Here is a 19765-nt window from a genome sequence, read left to right as displayed (position 1 = left end):
TCATGGTGGCTCATTGGGCTTTGAGTACCGGTGGCAGATGGTAGAACGCCTTCGTCATGAAGCAGCTTGCTTAGTACCCAACTGATATTTGGTTTTAAGAAAAAAGCCGGAAAGATCTATTACTGCTCTTGATTGGTGAGCTGTAGACTGAGGGTCAGGTGAAATGTGAGGATTGTTTCTGTTTGGCTCTTCCCGAAGGCTTGGAGAATAACAGAATTTTAGGGCTGTCTTGAGATATTATTGGCATTATCTTCACGGTGCCCAGACGTTGGCGTTTCATTAATCTTCCCGAGTAACCATGTAGGAAGGTGTCACCTGGTGGCTTCCTTCATTTGCTGTTGAGGAGCTCTGCTCAGAGAGGCTGTGATACGGCTTTTGTCAAAGGCTTGTTGTAAGGCCTCTAAGCTCCCAACTCAGTTTACGAAAACACACAGGACTCAGTCGATGAATTTGCTTGCTGAACATCTTTTTTCTTTTCAGTGAGCATCTAGGTTAGAGAGAGGGCCTCTTGGGTTCTTTTTATCCACAAGCTCTCAGGGAACATGGTCTGGGGGCTCTAATTTCAGCAGGTGCATCATGTGACACGGACGTAGCTTCTTCAGTGACTCAACCTGCAGAGCTATTTGAACAGCTGCTTTTTTTGCAAGCTTGCCTTCATACAGGGTGACCAGCTCAGCATGGGCTGATGAGTGTTCACTCTCCTTTACTTGTTGTTTTCAAATCATATGCAAGTGCCAGCTTTCTCTTTTAGTGTCATGAACAGCTTTTTATGTACTTTGCCCTTCATTGTTTGAGACAGTTTGGAATCCATGGGGGTGGAGTGGTCTTTAACACATCCACTCCTGTCCCACCACTTGCATAACCCTTGTGGCCATGTCTTCATTGTTCCCCGTTGTTGTGGCCTAACTTGACACAGCAGTGACGTTCTACATGTCGGTGGTACATGAGGTCCTTGTGCACCTCAGGGAGTCTTGGCCAGACCGCAGGAAGAGTTTTCTTTCTTTACCACTTTTCCTTCTCCCCATTGCGTGTCTACAGTACCCCCTCTTCCAGCCTCCTCCACCCTCTTGTCTTCTCCTCACCTGTTCTGTCTCTGTTGGCCTCTCCCACGTGACTTAGCGTGTTGCCCTGAGGAGTAAATGGGTTCCCGCAGTGCTTAGCATGTGATGAATGCTGTCCAGGTAGTGGTGTGATGATGGTTGTTATTCTTATTGAGTGCTTAAGGACTCAGTGTTACCAAGTAAGTAGTGTTGCCAAATCTGCTCTCTTTCTAGGAGAAAGAACTTGTTTTGGTGTTGAAAGCTGTCAGTAGAGCTAGGCCTGTGATGGGCAGAATGGTTGTAGCCATAGGAGCTATAGCTACTGTACAGTACCCATATTTACTTTTCCCTGAATTTCCATGATGCACACAGATGTTAGGAAGTTGGCCCAGGGCTTTTGTAAAAATCTCTATTTTAAAATATGAATCAATAGTTATAATTTTGAATTTTGTATTTATTTTCACCCCATTAAACCTGTGGTAGAGATAAGTCTGTTAACATACAAGAGATTAATGAGTATTTTTCTTGATTATTTAAAAGTATTAGGGACAAGTTTACTTTTTTTTCCCCCCGATGCTCGGCATGTGGGGTCTTAATTCCCGGACCAGGGATCGAACCTGTGCCCCCCTGCAGTGGAAGCACAGAGTCTTAACCACTGGATCACCAGGGAAGTCCCCAAGTCTATATTTTAATAAACTTTTTATTTCTCTCCAGTCCTCTTTTTTTCCCTCTAAACAGTACAGATTGGTACACCTCCCCTCTCCTCCTATTTTAACAATCTACTTAGTATGTAATATACAGATATATGTATTTGGTTTTATGTGTATATATACTTTCATCTATACACTTTATATGGTATGACTACTTAGTTATGAAACTAATTTTTCATATTAGTCTTTATCTGCCTGTAAATGCCCAGATATTTGAATGAATGACAGTTGATGGACATATTCTAATGCAGTTGCTTTATACGTTTTGGGAACTCTTTATTTTTTAAACTGTTTTCTGAGCTTGGACCCATACTTTCTGAATATCCTGCATGCTGGCATTGAAAAACCACAGGTTTGGTTTTTCAGGAGCAAAAGTGGACCTAGCACAAGACTGGCCCTCCGTGTGTATTTGTTGAATGAACAGATGCGTCTATTGGCAGGAAGTCCATTGATCCGTGTAAGTGATGGCGTTTCTTTAAGAGAGGAAGCTGGTTATCAAGGACTGCCTACTTTTCTTGGTGGCACCAAACTTGTTTCTGCAGCCGATGCAGAAGAAGATGCAAGACTGTCTCGACATCTGGCGTAAGAGAATGGCCTCCTAAGAAGGGTACCACGTCAGACATTGAAATGTTGATGGGCTGGCTGGAGAGGCATGACTCTAAAGAAGTGGATTAAATTTTACAGGAAGTAAAAAGCACCTGGGTACGAGTGAGGTCTGTGCTCACTGCTGGAGCGCCGAGGTGAGAAGGCTGAGCGCCTGTGCTCCCCGAGCTCAGCCTCGTGGGCCCTGGGCTGTAACACCCCTCATAGTTACTTACAATGGGGACAGCCCTGCTTCACGAGGACCAAGTGGGAGTGTGCACAAGGCCTCAAGGCTGCACCAAGGGAGCTATGGACTTTACCGTGTGTGGGTGTGGGTGTGTGGGTGTGTGGGGTAGCCTTTTCATACCATCTTTCTCGTAGTTGAAGCTGCCTTGTTGCTTCTCTGATAAACACTGCCTTCTTGCTGCACCGTCCGCTCTGGTTTGTACGTCTCCCCCGGCCCTTGCTTCTGAGAAGGGTGTGTGATGGGATGTGGTTTCTCTTCCCCATGAGCCATGTCTGCAGGGACAGCTCAGATGGTTGACCTTTCCTTTGCCACCGTGGTGTTCCATCGCCTTACTTTCTATCACCTTTGCGGTCCTGTGTGAAAGGCCTTTACGCTGCGAGCCCAGTGGGCGTGTGCTGTGGCTCTGGACCTTCCTCCCACTCATCGTTGCAGGCTGTGGTCCTCTCTCCCTGGACTTTTACTCACGGCGTCACACTTGTCATTGGTGCTGCCCGTAGTAAGTGAGAGGGCTGGGTTGCTCTCTAGCCCCTCAGTTCCCGGTGGTGGCAGGGACAGAAAAGCGAAGGTCGAGCCCCTTGGTGAGTCATTTATCAGACAGAGACAAAAGGCAGGAGGCCTGCAGGGGTCGTGGAGAGTGGGGGCCAGTGCAGAAATGCCAAACCCAGGGAGGCCTGTGCCCGTGCCCTCGTCTCAGGGGTGCATTGACTAATTGGAGCTGTTGGGCGGCAGCGTTGCTCTGCATCTGATCACAAGCAAGCCTGCCTCTTGTGTCAGAACAGCACGCTTTGGCAGCATGAGGTAATGTTGTTATTTATAGGAGCAGGAAAAAGGCTATGCAGGAAGAGAACTAATTCCCTGAAGTTCTGTTAATTGTAGTCTTCTCTTCTGACCTACGTGGTTCTCTTGATTACTTCAGGCACCGGGAAATGGGGTTGCTGTTTATTCTTAGGACACGAAATGAGAGATTGGTTTCATCTGGTGTAGAAGACGTGGAGGATCTATTTGTCTTCCCTTTCCAGCACGGTAAATCCATACCGTGTGGTTGAATGACTGTTCAGTGAAATGAGACGACGATAACCCAGATTGCTAATAAGTTGAAGACATTTGCTATTCTTTTAACCCTATAGGCTGTTGGGTTGAAAAGCAAGGAGTAGGTTAACATAGGTTTATAGCCCTAAGCTCACTAAATGTGCGTAAGAGGATGAGCTTTACCTTGCCTGCATTAGCCCTGGTCCTAAGGGTAGGAGTTAAACACATCATCTATTGTTAGGTGTCCTTGACAGCAATGCTACTAAACCGATTCTGCTACTCAGCAGCGTTAATGCTGAGTCACGTGAGCAAGTGGGTTGTCAACAACATGTCCTTCTGCGTGCTACAGGTGACAAGGGGGCCCTCTCTTTTTAAAACACATACGTAATAGTTTATTTTAAGATGTTAAGCAACTTCATGAAAATAACCTGGCAATACTAAGCTGTTTTGCTTCACGTTGTTTTGTGATCTTCAATATACACATATGAGACTTTAGGCAGCTTTGCTTACAAATCTAATGTTTACGTGTATTAACATGGTCTTCATAAATAACTGGTATGGAAACTATTGAGATTTCCATTGTGTTACTAATTTGATATTTGCCATTGTTGGGATATTGGGGTATTTAACAGTTGTTTCCCTATGATTTCCAAGTATTTCCCTGTGATAGAAAGTACTGAAATAAATATCTTAGCATATTTTCTCTTTTATTTTCTTGAATTATTTCCTTTGATTATAGCTCCAGTGGTGTCATTAATAGAACCAAAGAGTGTGAACAGCTCTGTAGCTTTTGCTCAGTGGTGAGAGATGATACTCAAGAAAGAGTGAGCTGGAGTCTCATCACTCATTATTTTGTGCATGGTATCAGCAGCAGTGTCTTACTGCATAGTTTTATTTGTTTTATTTCCTTGATGTTACAAATTAAAGCAGTTTAAAGATGGTTCTTAAATATTACTGATAAGACCTCCCATGTTTATGAATCAGAAGACAGTATTGTTAAGATGCAGTACTCCCTTGATTGTGTTACAGATTCAGCGCAGGTCCCTATCAGAATCACAGCTTGCTTTTTTGCAGAAATGTACAAACTGATTCTAAACTCAAGGAACCCAGACTCGCTGAAACAGTCTTGAAAAGGAAGAACAAAGATGGAAGATGTACTTCATAATCTCAAGACTTAGTACAAAGTAATCGAGACAGTGTGGTTCTGGCATAAGAATCGACAAAGAGACTAGTGAGATTCAAGAAACAAACCTTTACGTCCATGGTTCAGTTGACGTTTGACAAGGGCACCAAGACAAATCGATGGCAGAGAATAGTCTTTTCAACAAATGGTGCTGGGACGACTGAATACCCACATGCAAAAGAATGAAGTTGGCGCCTTACCTAATACCGTATGTAAGAATTAATGCAAAGTGTGTCATCGACCCTAAATGTAAGAGCTAAAACTATAAAACTCTTAGGTTAGGCAATGATTTCTTAGACATGAGGTCAGAACTGCAACAACAAAACAAAATATGGGTAGATTGAACTACTGTTGATTCTTGAGCAACGTGGGTTTGAACGGAGCAGGTCCACCTATACAGATTTTTAATAGTAAGTACTACAGTACTCCACCATCCACAGTTGATTAAATCATGGGCATGGAGGCACCACTATAAATGATATTCAGATTTTCAACTGTAGGGAGGGTGGGTGCCCCTAATTCCCACATTGTTCAAGGGTGAACGTCAACAGTACATCAAAACTAAACACTTTGTGCTATGAAGAATACCACTAAGAAAGTGAAAGGACAACCCACAGAATGGGAGAAAATATTTGCAAGTTATAGTTTGTATCCAGAATGTGTGAAGAACTCTAACAACTCAATTATTAAAAGACAAATCGCATAAACAAAAAGGTCTTACTGTATAGCACAGGGAACTATATTCAATGTCCTGTGATTAACCATAATGGAAAAAAATATGAAAATGACTATCTGTATAACTGAGTCATTTTGCTGTACAGCAGAAATTAACACAACACTGTAAATCAACTATATTTCAATAAAATTTTTTAAAGAAGACATAACCCAGTTAAAAAATAGGGAAAGGATTTGAAGAGACATTTCTCCAGAGAATGTGTGCAAATGACCAATAAGCACATGAAAAGACGCTCAACATCCTGTGTCATTATGAAGAAATGCAAATCAAAATCAAGTGAGATGCTGTTTCACACCTACCAGAGTAGCTAGAATAAAGACACCTAGTAACAAGTGTAGACAAGCACGTGGAGAAGTTGGGAGCCTCATTCATTGCTAGTGGGAATGTAAAATCGTGTAGCCACTTTGGAAAACGGTTTGGTGGCTCCTCAAAACGTTAAACATGGATTGATTCTGTGACCCGGAAGTTCTACTCAAGAGAGATGAAAACGTACGTCCATATTCATAATAGCAAAGAAGTAGAAACAACTTAAATGTCCGTCAGCCGAGGAAGGATAAATAGGAGTGTATCCATACAGTGGAATAATGTTGAGTGATGAAAAGGGATGACGTACTGATCCATGCTACAGCATGGATGAACCTTGAAAACATGTTACGTGGAAAAAGCCAGTCACAGAAGAGCATACATTGTATGATTTTATTTATATGAAGTCTCCAAACCTGGAAGGGCAGAGAATAGCTTTTGGCTTACTTGCTGATGGGGATGGGTGAGGGAGAGTATGGAGCAGCTATTAATAGGCACGGGGGGTGATGAAAATAGTCTGAGCTTAGATGGTGGTAGTGGCTGTGCTCCTCTGTGAATACACTAAAAGCCAGTGAATTATGTACTTTGTGCATTTTAAGGTTTTTGAATTATATCTCAGTAAAGATGTTTCCAATAAGTATTACTGAGGGTGTGTATTTTCTATATGAATATATATTCTCTTTTTCCTTGGATATAAACTGTTGATCCAATCAAGTTTGACTTTTGAGTGAGAAATGTTTTTCTTATGTATTTGCTCAAATTCTCATGTATAATATAATCATAAGTTATGTTTATCATATATTTCCCCTCTTCTATTAGTGTCATTTTGAGAACTGTCTTTACATTTTATTGTGAAAATTTGAACATTCAAACATATATGCATTTTTGTTATAGTAGATTTCATTTCTTCAGAAATAAAATTTATCTTCTCAAACTGGGGCATGTAGACTATTTTTCTTCTGGTTGTAAAATGGTGTTGTAAAAACTCTTATATTTCTGTACTTCTTTGCGTGTGGAGATGGGTATGGTTTAATTCTGATACCTATTATTAGATTCAGGGATATTAACATTTTTGATTTAAGGGTGTTATCCTGTTATTGAACTAAATCTTTAAGATAGAGTCTGTCTTTGAAATATCTTTATATTCTTCCTTTTATAGATGTTTTAAAATGAATTTTACATGGCTTTGACAATTGTGATTTTATGTCTTAAATATAATAATCACTATTGCCTTTAAAAATGTATATTATGTAGTATTTTTATCTACTTGTTTCTCACATGTAGTTAGCTATTAGTTTGTCAGGTTATATATATTATAAGGAAATTTTAATTGATATTTATAATATTTCTTACTCATTTCTGAGGATATCTCTTCATTTAGTCATGTCACCCTTTATCTTTCTCATTACTTTATAATTTTTTTTGCAAACATCTGTTCTGTCCTGTATATAGTAAACAGGGGTCCAGATAAAATAAGTGTGTGTATTTTTATAAATTTGTGTTTTCTTAATTTTATGTTTGGGCTTTAGATTATCATAATTGGTTTTTATAGAGAGATTTGTTTTTTTATGAATTCATTTTTTACTTCCATTTTATTTCTAGTTTTCCTTAATTTAGCTTGTTTTGTAGTTCATTTTCTTAATACTTTATCATAACATGTTTGTCTTATTAGAATAGTGAAGTATTAGTGTTCTTGTTTAGGGATTTGATTATATTCCTTGAAATTCAGCTTGCATTTTGCTGGTTAACTGAGTGTTTGGGGGCTGTGATAGTGTGATATAATAAGATATATAGCGTGACTAAGGGCTCAGCTCTGGAGGCCAATTGCCCAGATAGAGTCCTGGCTCCTCCAATCTGGCCGAGTGACCTTGGATGAGACCCTTAGTCTCTTTAAGCCTTACCTCCCTCCTTGTTGAGGTGGGGCCCCTGGTTGGGCCTTGGACGTAGTTTCGCTGTTGAGATTTAGGGAGGTGGTAATCTGGGAGGCATGTGCTGTCGTGGGCTCTGAGTGCGGGTCCTTGGTATAACGAGGGCTGCTGGGGCTGCTGCACTAATGGCCATAGCAGCAGAGCTCATGCCCCAGGGGAGATGAGGACCATGTGGCAGGCAGGCACGTGAGCAGATGCAGACGTGGCCGAGCTTTGAGAGACGTAAGAACAGGCCCATGGGAAGGGAAGCGCGGTGTGGTTCACCCATTGCGCAGCCCTCCCAGCTGGGAAAGACCCAGGAGTTGCGGGTATTTGGGTTGGCTCTTGAAGAGTCAGTAGGAGTTTGCAGGTAGAGGTGAGAGCATGGCGGATGAGCCTGCGTTCAAGCCCAGACCCAAGAAAAGGCCAGATAACGGGGAGGTCCGAGCTCAGTGGGGCTGGAACATTGGTGGAGAGAGTGAGTGGAGTAGGGGTGACCCTGGAAGCAACAGATGATTTGACTTTGTTTCTCAATCCCAATCTCCTTTGTCATAGAGGAATTTCTTGTTCATGTTTAATTGTGTATATGAAGCACCTGTGTTGTTTTCTTTTGCTCTCAGCATTGTGTTTATTGTTCTGTTTCTTTCTGTTTCTGCATATTTTGGGGTAGGTTTTTCCTTGATGGATTGAAAAGGTGATCATTTTGTTTTTCTGTCATTTTGAACATGGCTTCACGTATCCACGCAAGCAGTGTTCCACGTCACTTTTCTGAGGCCAGTAAGTGTATGGTGAACTCTCGTTGCCAGGCGGCACAGAGCTGATTTCAGGAAATAGCGTTCCCCACTTTTACCTACCCCTGTCCAGAGCTCTTCTGTGAAATTCTATATTTTCTCATAGTATTGTATTGAACTTTTTCTCTTTTTCTTTATGATCTTGGACTCTCAATGTGTGGGCACATTGGATTCCTAAATCTGTGTGTTTCTTTGTTTCGTGTGCTAGTCCTCATTTCTCTGTGGTCTCATAGAGGACTTAGCTCTGGGCATTTGTTGTAAATCAAGTGTAAAGTTTCAGGTTTTGGCATGTAGCATTGTAGAAAGAGCACTGGACTCAAAATCTGAAGATTTGTTTTTGGCTGTTTCTTAAAGAGTGAAAACCCTCTCTTCTTCCATGGTCGCTCACATGTCAGACAGTTTGGAAGAGCAGTGAGACTTCCATCAAGCCAGTTTGTCTTCTCTGGCTCTGGTTCTTTACCTGGAAAATCAGGGGGGTTGGAATAAATCAGTGTTTTGCTGAAGCATCTTCCCTGGAGCACTGATGTGATGGGCTGGTTAGTTAGTACATGTTCTGTGAAAAGAGGTGCCATGTCATTTAAATCAGGATGTCCTGGGGCTTCTCGGAGGCTTCAGTTTTGCATCATGAGGGAGATGGTGTCTGCAGGTACCGTGTTTACCCAAGTTACTTGACTGGGAAAGTTATTTTTCAGACTGTAGCCTGTGAGACTTAGAAGCATTCAGCAGAACACACTTGAGAAACACTACACTATGTGATTTTTAAGATTTCTTCCAGCTTTCAATTTGCATGATTCTGTGAATATATCAAAAGCCACTAAATTTTCCTTAAAAGGAAAGAAATTTCTCAAAGCTTTTATAAAAAATTTCTATTGTTTTTGAATCTTCAGAACTATAACTACTTGGTATTATTTCTACTTCTTAAAACTTGTCTCTAATTCCTCTTTGGAAGAAACCCACATACCAGCTTGCCAATTTGACATCCTTTACAGGGTATGTCATTCAGTTCTAGGAAAACTTTTCAAAATCACTTTCCAGATCGTGGCCTCTATTTGTTTCTCTCATAAAAGTGTCTATGGACATTAATCTTCTCTACCTATTTTCCAAGTTTTTCTGTTTATCTTGAATTGCTGTCTTATTTTGAGTAGTGTGACTCTTTGTAAACTCATTTTTCTGCATTTCTGTAGTCTTTGTTTTTCTGAGTTAATTCTTTGATTATCTTCACTATTTATAATTGTTTGATAGCACCTTTAACATATATTTCTTTTAAATTTACTGCTATCTTTCATATAAATTCCTTCTCTGCAGTTATAAAAGGCAGCATAGTGTAGCTCAGCTCAAAAATAGGTTCTTCCACTTCCTGGCTGGCTGAGCTTTCCGAGCCTGTGTCCTTGTCTGTAAAAAGAGGACAGTACCTCCCCTGTCAGCCTTAAATAATATAACATGGATACAGCTAAGTGCTAAGCACACAGTGCTTGGTCAGGGCTTTTCCTATTTAGACAGAATCTTGTCTTGGTTGTAAATCCAGTATAAAGCACTTTCCATAACAAATTTTGTCAAAATCATGTGCCTAACTGTTGAGAGACCAAGGAAGTTCTGCAGCTGGTGCATTATTCAGTTCTTCTACCGTTAGTGGTGTTTGGTTACTGCAACTCATTTTTCAAGGAGGTTGCTGTCCATTTGTTTGGCGGTGCTGAAAACATTACTACTGTATCTCATTATTTGTGTAATCAGAGATTTGTAGCCTGTAACAGAAAAGGCCTTCTGGGGGGATGCCAAGAGAACTAGAAAAAGCCCTTGTCCCGAAAAAATAAACTTCTAATCTAATTATGAAGATAGCAGTGTGAATGCATGAAAAGATATTGTGCCAGACAGTAACAAGGGCCACATGAATGGCTGGTGGTTGTGGGTAGCACTGACGGGGAAGAGGAGCGGAGGAGGTGACTGGGAGGGGAGACGGTCTGTAGAATGAGAGGTGTGGAGGTGAGGAGTGTTGGCTCTGGAGTTGGAGTGAACAGGTTCACATTTCAACAGCTCTCCTTCTAACAGTTGTTCGTGTGGCCTTCAGCAAAGCGCAGGGATTGTGTGATTGATCCACCTTACCGGGCACATGGTAAGGGTGCTACACATTGGCTTTTCTGATGGCAATGATGAGACCAAAATAAGCTTGTTGGAGCAGCAGTCTTTAAAGCCCGTGTGTCCTCAGGACCCCACGTGTGTTCTCTAGCTCAGAACCCCTGTTGAATTTCAGTCTCCTACTCAACATCACCAAAAGGCAGTTCACCCAGGTTCCTTGTCTTGTCCCCAGAGCTGCCTTCCCTACAGTCCCCTGTATCTTGCTTGCTGGTAACTCTGTCGTCCTACCCCAAAAACCTTGGAGTCATCCTTTTCTCTTCCTCTCCCGCCTCACATCCAGAGTGTTGATAAACCTTGTCAGCTCCGAAATACATCCAGCGTTAGACCTGGACCCCTCTTTCCCGATCCCAGCCACTGTCATTTTCCTCCTGACTGGGCTCGGTGATCTGCCTGGCTCCCTGCTTCTGCTCTTCCTGCCCTAAAGTCTGTTCTTAACACAGCCAAAGTGAGTGTGGTAAAATGGAAGTCATGTCGTGTCATGCCTCTGTGCAGAACCCTTACGTGACATCCCCTCTCATTCGGTGCAGAAACCCCAGTCCTTACAATGGCCTCCAAGGCCCTATCTGCACGATAACCTCTGTGACCTCATCGACCTCATCATCTACCTCCTGGTGCCACCCTCACTCCATGCACTCCTCGCTGGCCTCCCCCCTTCCTTGGCCACCCAGGAAACTTGCTGCCTCAGGGCCTTCGCACTGTCTGGGCCCTGGCCTAAAATGCTTTCACCCCTGATATCTGCTTTACCCACTCCCTCACCTCTTCAACGTGGTCCCTTCTCAGGGAGACCCTCCCTGACTGTGGTATTGAACGTGTCAGCCTTGCTCCCACCACGCCCACCCTGTCCCCTTTACTACCGCCCACCTGGTGTCTGCCCAGAGGCTCATCCTCATTGGACACACGGCATAAGGTATCTTCCAGACTTGCTCACTGTCTCTCTCTCCCTATGAGAAGGAAAACAGAGGCTCCACAAGACAGGGACTTTGTCTGGGTCACTGTTTATCGCAAATGCCTCAACCAGTGCCCAGCTCCTAGACAGGACTCTGTGTGTGTGTGTGTGTGTGTGTGTGTGTGTGTGTGTGTGTGTGTGTGTGTGTGTGTGTGTGTGTGTGTGTGTGTGTGTGTGTGTGTGTGTGTGTGTGTGTGTGTGTGTGTGTGTGTGTGTGTGTGTGTGTGTGTGTGTGTCTGTGTAGTGAATGAACCCTCTAGTCTCTTGCTCTTTCCTCTCAGTTGTGCTGTGATGCTTGTTCTACTTCTCTAGCTCCTGGGTTTTTGTCAGAAAGGAAGCAGCCAATATGTTTATGGCATTTTGAAAAGGTTCCCTAATTGTGCAGAAGTCCACGCTCATAGTAGTAGTAAAAGTTCCATCCTCCCACATCAGGAATATGCGGGCATAACTCTGAAACAGAAACGTTAAGGGGCAGGTTGATGGGATTGATCATATACTGATCAAAAGATTAGTAGAACTGACCCCTAAATAACATATTATTAAAAAATAATAAAGTTAAAAAATGAAAAAGCTAGGAAACAAATGATTTAAGTGTTGGCATCCTTAATTTAGAATGAGCTGTTGCAAAATTAGAACATATTAAAAGAGTAAATATAAACCTACAAAAAGAAAATAGTCAAGGCACCTAAGTAGACAGGCCATAAAATAGGATATACAGATGGCCAGTGTCATATGAACCTCATGATACAGTCAAGGGGATGCAAATTAAAACAACATGGAAAAATGGTTGGCTAGTATGAATAACATTCTGTGTTGGAAAAGGTATAGGGGAGTGGGCCTCTTATAAACCGCTGGCACATGTGTACCTTGGTAAAGTCTTTGGGGCAGGTCGTCTAGCATCTGTACAGATTACTATACAGTTTAACTTAGGAAATTACTGGTGCACCATATACAGACCTGCCTACCTTCATCACTGGTAAGAACAACTCTGGGGGCAGCTGTCGAGCTGGCGGGGATCCTGTGATTTACCTGGCTTAGGTGGGATGCTCATACTGTCTTTGAGACCAGAAAAGTTTTCCAAGAAGCAGCACACTTCCCTTTCTCGCCACATATGTGAGGGTGGGGAGGGGCAACTGGCTCCCTGAAGAGAGGATGCCTCGGACAGTTAGTTGGTGTATTTGCTTCTGGGCTGCCATGACAAAGGACAGGAATTGATTTTCTCACACTCCTGAGGTTGGAAGCCCAAGCTCAAGGTGGGCAGGGTTGATTTCTTCTGAGGCCTCTCTCCATGGCTTGTGGGCGGCCGCCTTCTCCCTCTGTCTTCGCCTGGTCTTTCCTCGTATGCACGTCTGTCCTCATCTCCTTTTCTTGTAATTGGATTTGGGCCTGCCCTGAAGACTTCATTTTAATTTGATTACCTTGTTAAAGACCTTATCTCCAAATACAGTTACATTCTGAGATCCTGGGGGTTTGGAATTCAGTGTACGAATTTTGGGGAGGTAATGCAGTTCAGCCCATAACAGTTAGCAGTGCCGATGAGTGTCTCCTCCCAGGCACCTGGGGTTTTCCTCTTTCTTTTCACACAGATGCTGCTGGTACCCTGGTAGCCTCCAAATATACGACCTGGCAGGTTCTCCCAGAGGTCCCAGAGTAGAAAGACTCACAGGCCAAATTAAAACGAGTTTGAATGCCATGGCTTGCTAAATCAATGTAAAATACAGCCAGGAGTAGGAGGGAAAAGGTAGCATGGGTTAACACTCTTAGGCTAGGGTGCAAGTGGGGTGGAAGGGCCATGCTACCTGGGTCCTGGGTACATGATGTGCTGTGTCCTGCTTCTCTCTGCACATCAGCCTTCCTCTTATGGGAAGGGGGTACAAGGAGAGAAGGGCCCACAGGTGCGAGATGCGCTGGGCCAGTGACACACTTGATTAGAAACCCACAGGGTTGAATACACTTGGCCACAGCTAATTAAACGGATGGAGAGTCACGGGTTTTATTGGTGTTTCTTGGGCAGAGGACACATGGTGCTAGGACGGGCATTACCAGTGGATGGTCAGATTTAAGGCCTCAAGGATATTCAGTTCTCATGTATGGTTACTATTCTGACTATTCAGTGCATTTTGTTTATTTGGTCTCTTGAATATGAGATGTCTCTTGGCCCTTTCTTCTAACAGATGTACATATACACGCTTCACTAGCTAAGTACTTATTTTATTAACACATCTCAGGAATTCTGTCTGCATCAAACAGACTCTTTGCTGATTAGTTACTTAAAGCATCTTGAGAGAATGTGCCTGTGTTTCACACTTACTTGTTCAACAGAACTGAAAACTCTCAAAAGCAAATGCACGTTAGCGCCATCCACACAGGCAGGGCCCTTCCCCAGCAGCCGGGTCCACGGGCACGACTGTGTCCTTTGGTTTGCCACTGCCCGGTGCTCTCGGCTCTGGGGTTTAACCCACAGAATTAGGTGATACCAGCATCATTTGAATACCAACAGACTGGCTTTGAGCTGAGACCTTTTTGTTTGTGAGTCAGTGCTGTCATTTAATGTGAAATGTAACTTGGAGGTGGTACAGAAGGAAACTGCTTGCTTGGGAAGTGGAGTCTGGGCATTTCAGATTCAGGCAAGTCTGAAACTTGGTGTCCCTTTGGCACTAGAGTCTGGGCCAGGCCCCCGAGAGAACTTGGCCTTGTTTCCATGTTCACTTTTTTTGCAGCTCTAGAAATGGAATCTTTTGCTAGGTGGCTGAATTGAGAGAATCTTCTTGACTTGGTATTGCTAAGTCAAAATCTTTGAGTAAAATGCAGTATGACATTAGTAACCCCAAGCTACAGTGCTGACTCTGAAAATTATTCATACTTACTGTGTCTTCATATTTGTACTTTGAGATCTTTACTTTCTGAAGGGCTTAAAATATATTAATGTGGAATTATCTTTAGAATAACTTAAATTTTTTTTCATTGGGTGGAAAATGTTGCCCATGGTCGGTCCATCCTTTTGTATCACCTGTTTCATTTTCCTTTGTTCCATCTTTCCAGCAAGAGCACACACTTTGTGTATTTGTGGTAGAATCTTAACTCAAACAGCTCTTAATTATTCCTGCTAGATAAAATATGAAATGTGTCTAGTTTTTTTTTTTAACCTCTACATGACCACAAGCAGAATTATAAAGACAATTTACACTTTCTAACGGACTGTAGGGAATTCCCTGGTGTCCAGTGGTTAGGACTCCGTGCTTTCACTGCTTGTGGGCCTGGGTTCAATCCCTGGTTGGGGAACTAAGATCCTACAAGCCGTGCAGCCAAAAAAATAAAATAAAGGACTGTAGAGGACAAAGCAAACAAAATATAGTCCATATAATAAGGAAAAGGTAACTGTCAAGGGAACAAAAACAGTCAGAAATTAAATTAATATAAAAAAATATTAGTCATCTAAATCCATGTGTTTACCATATCTCTATATAAACGATTATAACTCTCAGATTGGGATAAAAAAACAAATCCAACAAACCAAATAAATACACAAGCTAACTAAAAAAATTTAAATGGTGATACAGAAGTAAAAACTAAAAGTAGACAAAATATATCAGGCATACGTAAATTTAAAAAAGGACAGCAATGATAAGTTCAGGATTGAGGGCAAAGTGCATTAAATGGAACAAAGCTGGTTTAAAAATTTATGGGACTTGACAAACTGTAGCATTCATAAAATTGTATGTTCCTAAGAAATAGCATTTTTTTCCCCTTAAGTATAAGAAGAAACTGGCAGGAACACAATTATGAGAAAGTGGCAACTCTTTCATTCTTAAAAAATCTATTTTATAATAAAATATTCTAAGCTTTCTGCTCAGTTTCGCTATACTCCTAATACTGCTCTAGAAAATAAACTTTACTAATGAAAAACAAATCTGGAATTTTACCCAGTGTTCTGAAATAATTTGTGAGAAGCCGAATTGCTACTTATTACGAGTCTTAGTTCTAAAAGTTAGAAAACAATGTTGTGATTTGTTTCCCAGTGCTATTAACAGGAGACATATACCTATTTATTTTAAAGACAATGTTCCTTTCCTAAGAGCATTTTATTTACATGAATTCATTTCAGCATCCTTGAGAGTATAAACAAAAGTTACTTCCTAAGGTCCAAAATTGTGTCAGTTATGAAGGTGGCACTGAAATCTGTTACTATTGACCAGTACTTAATGTTCTTTGTTATACTGTGTGCCCATTAAAAGAAAAAAATTTAAATTACAATAATTTAAACAATTTAAATGAATTATACAGTTGGAAGGTATGGCTTTAGAGTAAACTATTTATTTACATAATTCCATAATTTATTTACGTAGAGAATATGAAAATAATTTCTCCCAATCTGCAAGTTCTGGCATTATTCTGACACCAAAACTTACAGAGGAGAGCACTAAACAAACTGCACTTCATTTTGAACATAGAAATTCTAAATAAATATCAGCAAATCAAATCTAGCAATGTGTTTTTTTAATTTATTTTTTCATCTTTATTGGAGTGTAATTGTTTTATAATGTGTTAGTTTCATCTGTACAGCAAAGTGAATCAGCTATATGTACACATATATCCCCATATCCTCCCTCTTGAGCCTCCCCTCTAGGTTGTCATAAAGCAACAAGTTGATCTCCCTGTGCTATGCAGCAGCTTCCCACTGGCCATCTATTTTACATTTCGTAGTGTATATGTGTCATTGCTACTCTCTCACTTCGTTCCAGCTTCCCCTTCCCCCCCATATCCTCAAGTCCTCTACATCTGTGTCTCTATTCCTGCCCTGTTACTGAGTTCAACAGTACCATTTTTCTGGATTCCATATATATGAGTTAGCATATGGTGTTTTTTTCTTTCTGACTTACTTCACTCTGTATGACAGACTCTAGGTCCATCCACCTCACCACGAATAACTCAATTTCATTCCTTTTTATGGCTGAGTAATATTCCATTGTATATATGTACCACTTCTTCTTTATCCATTCATCTGTTGTTGGGCATTTAGGTTGCTTCTGTGTCCTTGCTATTGTAAATAATGCTGCAGTGAACATTGTGGTACATGTATCTTTTTGAATTATGGTTTTCTCAGGGTATATGTCCAGTAATAACATTGCTAGGTAGTTCTATTTTTAGTTTTTTAAGGAACCTCCATACTGTTCTCCATAGTGGCTGTGTCAATGTACATTCCCACCAACAGTGCAGGAGGGTTCCCTTTTCTCCACACCCTCTCCAGCGTTTATTGTTTCTAGAATTTTTGATGATGGCCATTCTGACTGGTGTGAGGTGATACCTTCTTGTGGCTTTGACTTGCATTTCTCTAATGATTAGTGATGTTGACCATCTTTTCATATGTTTGTTGGCAATCTGTATGTCTTCCCTGGAGAAATGTCTATTTAGGTCTTCCACCCATTTTTGGATTTGGTTGTTTGTTTTTTCGATATTGAGCTGCATGGTCTGCTTGTATATTTTGGAGATTAATCCTTTGTCAGTTGCTTCATTTACAAATATTTTCTCCCATTCTGAGGGTTGTCTTTTTGTCATGTTTATGGTTTCCCTTGCTGTGCAAAAGCTTTTACGTTTTATTAGGTCCCTGAATGCCGTATTATAACCTAGTAGAGCATATTCCAAAAAGGCAGTCGTGCTTCAGCCTCAGGAACTGTATCCTTGTTATCCCATGTGTTAAGGACGCCATTGATAAAACCACTCAGTCCTATCAATAGAGGCCCAAATAGCATTTAATGAAATGTACTACCCAACCCAGACTTAAAAAAAATCAAACTATTAGTAAATCAGAAACAGAAAGGAAATCTCTCTATTTGGTATAAATGGCCATCTACTAAAAACATGCAGCAAACTGCATTTAATGGTGCAACTGTAGAACATCCTCTTTGTCATATACATGTAGTTTTATACGCTATATAATACATATAAGCATCCTTTATATTAGAATAAAGCAAAAATGTGTGCTGTGCTTGCTAATATTCAGTATTTTAACTGGCGGTCCTACCCAGTTACAGTTGTCTATTGTATATGAAGAGACAGCACTATCATTATTCATAACTGGTTTGACTATATCCTTGGAAAATCCAAGAGAAAAAAGTATATGAATTATAAGAATTCCTGAGTATAATAATGTGACATGTACAAAATCAACTTGCAAAAATCCAAAGATTTCCTGCTTAACAGCGACCTTCACGTGGAGAATAAAATGGAGAAACAAATCCCTTCTACAGTTTCCACAAGTGTCATAAAGTGCCTAAGCATACACCTGTCAGGAAGTCCCAGGTAACAGAAAAAACACACGGTCTCCCTGTAGTGACAGGGCCATAGCTGTAAATCCTGCTGATTTTAATTTGGCAATAAATATACTGCATTTAATGTGGCAAAGATTCATGCTTTTGTTCTTCGTGGCTTCCTCTGGAAGCAGATAAAGCTTGCCAACATTTTTTTCTCCTTGTACCAGCAAGGAAACTGAGGCTTTCAGTAGTTTTTGTGACACAGCGTATCAGCGCACAATTCACGAGACAAAAGCCTGCCTGGTACTAATTTTTGGTTTCCTAGATTTTTCATAGTAATCTGTTTTCTATATTTTCTTCAGGCCAGGGTATGTGTATTTCATTAAAGATTAAGCTGAGAATCGAGTATCAAATGGAGGATAATTCTCCTTTCTCTGCTGGGTTGTGGATATTTTAATTTGTAGCCACAAAGACTGCCACAGATCATTTTTTTCTAAATTGTTTTGGTGAAAAGGGGGAACTATATTTCCACTATTTTAATGGCTGTTCATTGTAATTCCTTAACGAGTGATCAGACTAGAATTAATTTTGTAGTTATGCTTGCTCCTGGGATAATACCATTAAGCTCCATAAATGGTCTTAGTACTTTCCAGTTCTGTTCAAGTGCTAGTAACACAAAGAGCCTGGGACTTTCTTCACAGTTTAATCTTTAAAGAAGTATGCTGTTCTAGTTTCCCAAGGCTGTTGTAACAAATTACCACAAACTTCATGGCTTAAAACCACAGAAATTTATTCACCCATAATTCTGGAGGCCAGAAGTCCAAAATCAGTTTCTCTGGGCCCAAATCAAGGTGGTGGGCAGGGCAGTGCTCCCTCTGGAGGCTTTAGGAAAGTCCATTCCTTGCCTCCGGCCGTTGCCTGCCTTCCTGGGCTGGTGGCCACATCACTCCAATCTCTGCCTGCCTGGTCACATTGCCACCTCCTCTACTTGTGTCAGCTCTCTGCTTGCCTCTTGTAGGGATACTTGATTCCATTTATTGCCCCCTGGGGAATCCAGGAACAAACACACACACACACACACTCTCTCTCTCTCTCTCATCGCCAGCTCCTGAATTTAATCACACCTGCATCGTTCTCCCTGAAGAAAGCATGCTCTGGAGGCAGCTGGAGCAGGATTTGAATACTAGTTGATTGCTAGCTCCCTGACCTTGACCTCTTTGAATTTCAGTTTCTTCATCTGAAGATAGAACTAAAACATACCTATCTCAAAGTTTCTGAAAGGGTTAAGAGAAATGTTGATTTAAACATTACTTGGCTTTTTTTTCTTTTCTTGCATTCAGAGCATAGTTTTAAATCATCTTTGTGGCTTCAGTATCCATTTCCATCCTGGGCACATAATAGTTGCCAGATAAATATTCACTGACTAGTTTCCTACCCCCTGAAGGGTGGCGTGGCATTGCTCTGCCATGTACTGGACCCCAGGTGGGGTCAGCTTGGTAGCGATGGCCCATCCAGAAATATCCTGGGTGTGATGGTTGATTGCCATTAACTTGGGAAACTGGGGAGATGCATGCAAAGCAGAGTCCCTAACGCTGTGGTTTCTGTGTAAGCAGGCTAAATTGAGTGTGTGTGTGTTGCAGGGGAAGAACTGTTGATCCAGAAAAGGGGAAGTTAGAAATGGGCGGAATGTGTCCAGATCTCTCTACACACATGCTTTTCGTAAGAGATCGATTGACTTTTTCCTTTTGGAATCTCGGCCGTGTGCTCACGTCAGGGTAAATGCCTGACTTCGGAGTTGGGGGCCTGTTTCATTCCTGTGAGGCTCCCCTCAATTAGGTGTCGAGCTACTTGAGAACAGGAATTAGCGATACCAGGACACGTATCTTCCGTGGCTACCTGCGGAGCCC

General features: G+C 41.5%; 1 protein-coding gene across 4 annotated transcripts in view; it reads left to right on the top strand.

Annotated features, from left to right (window-relative positions):
* Positions 1-19765, top strand: part of TTC39C (tetratricopeptide repeat domain 39C) — a 99922-nt gene that overhangs the window by 62004 nt on the left and 18153 nt on the right. The gene's annotated exons all lie outside the window — the stretch shown is intronic.

Source organism: Hippopotamus amphibius, chromosome 11 (genome assembly GCF_030028045.1).
Source record: "Hippopotamus amphibius kiboko isolate mHipAmp2 chromosome 11, mHipAmp2.hap2, whole genome shotgun sequence".
Classification (NCBI taxonomy): Eukaryota; Metazoa; Chordata; class Mammalia; order Artiodactyla; family Hippopotamidae; genus Hippopotamus; species Hippopotamus amphibius.
This window is presented reverse-complemented; position numbering and strand designations above follow the sequence as displayed.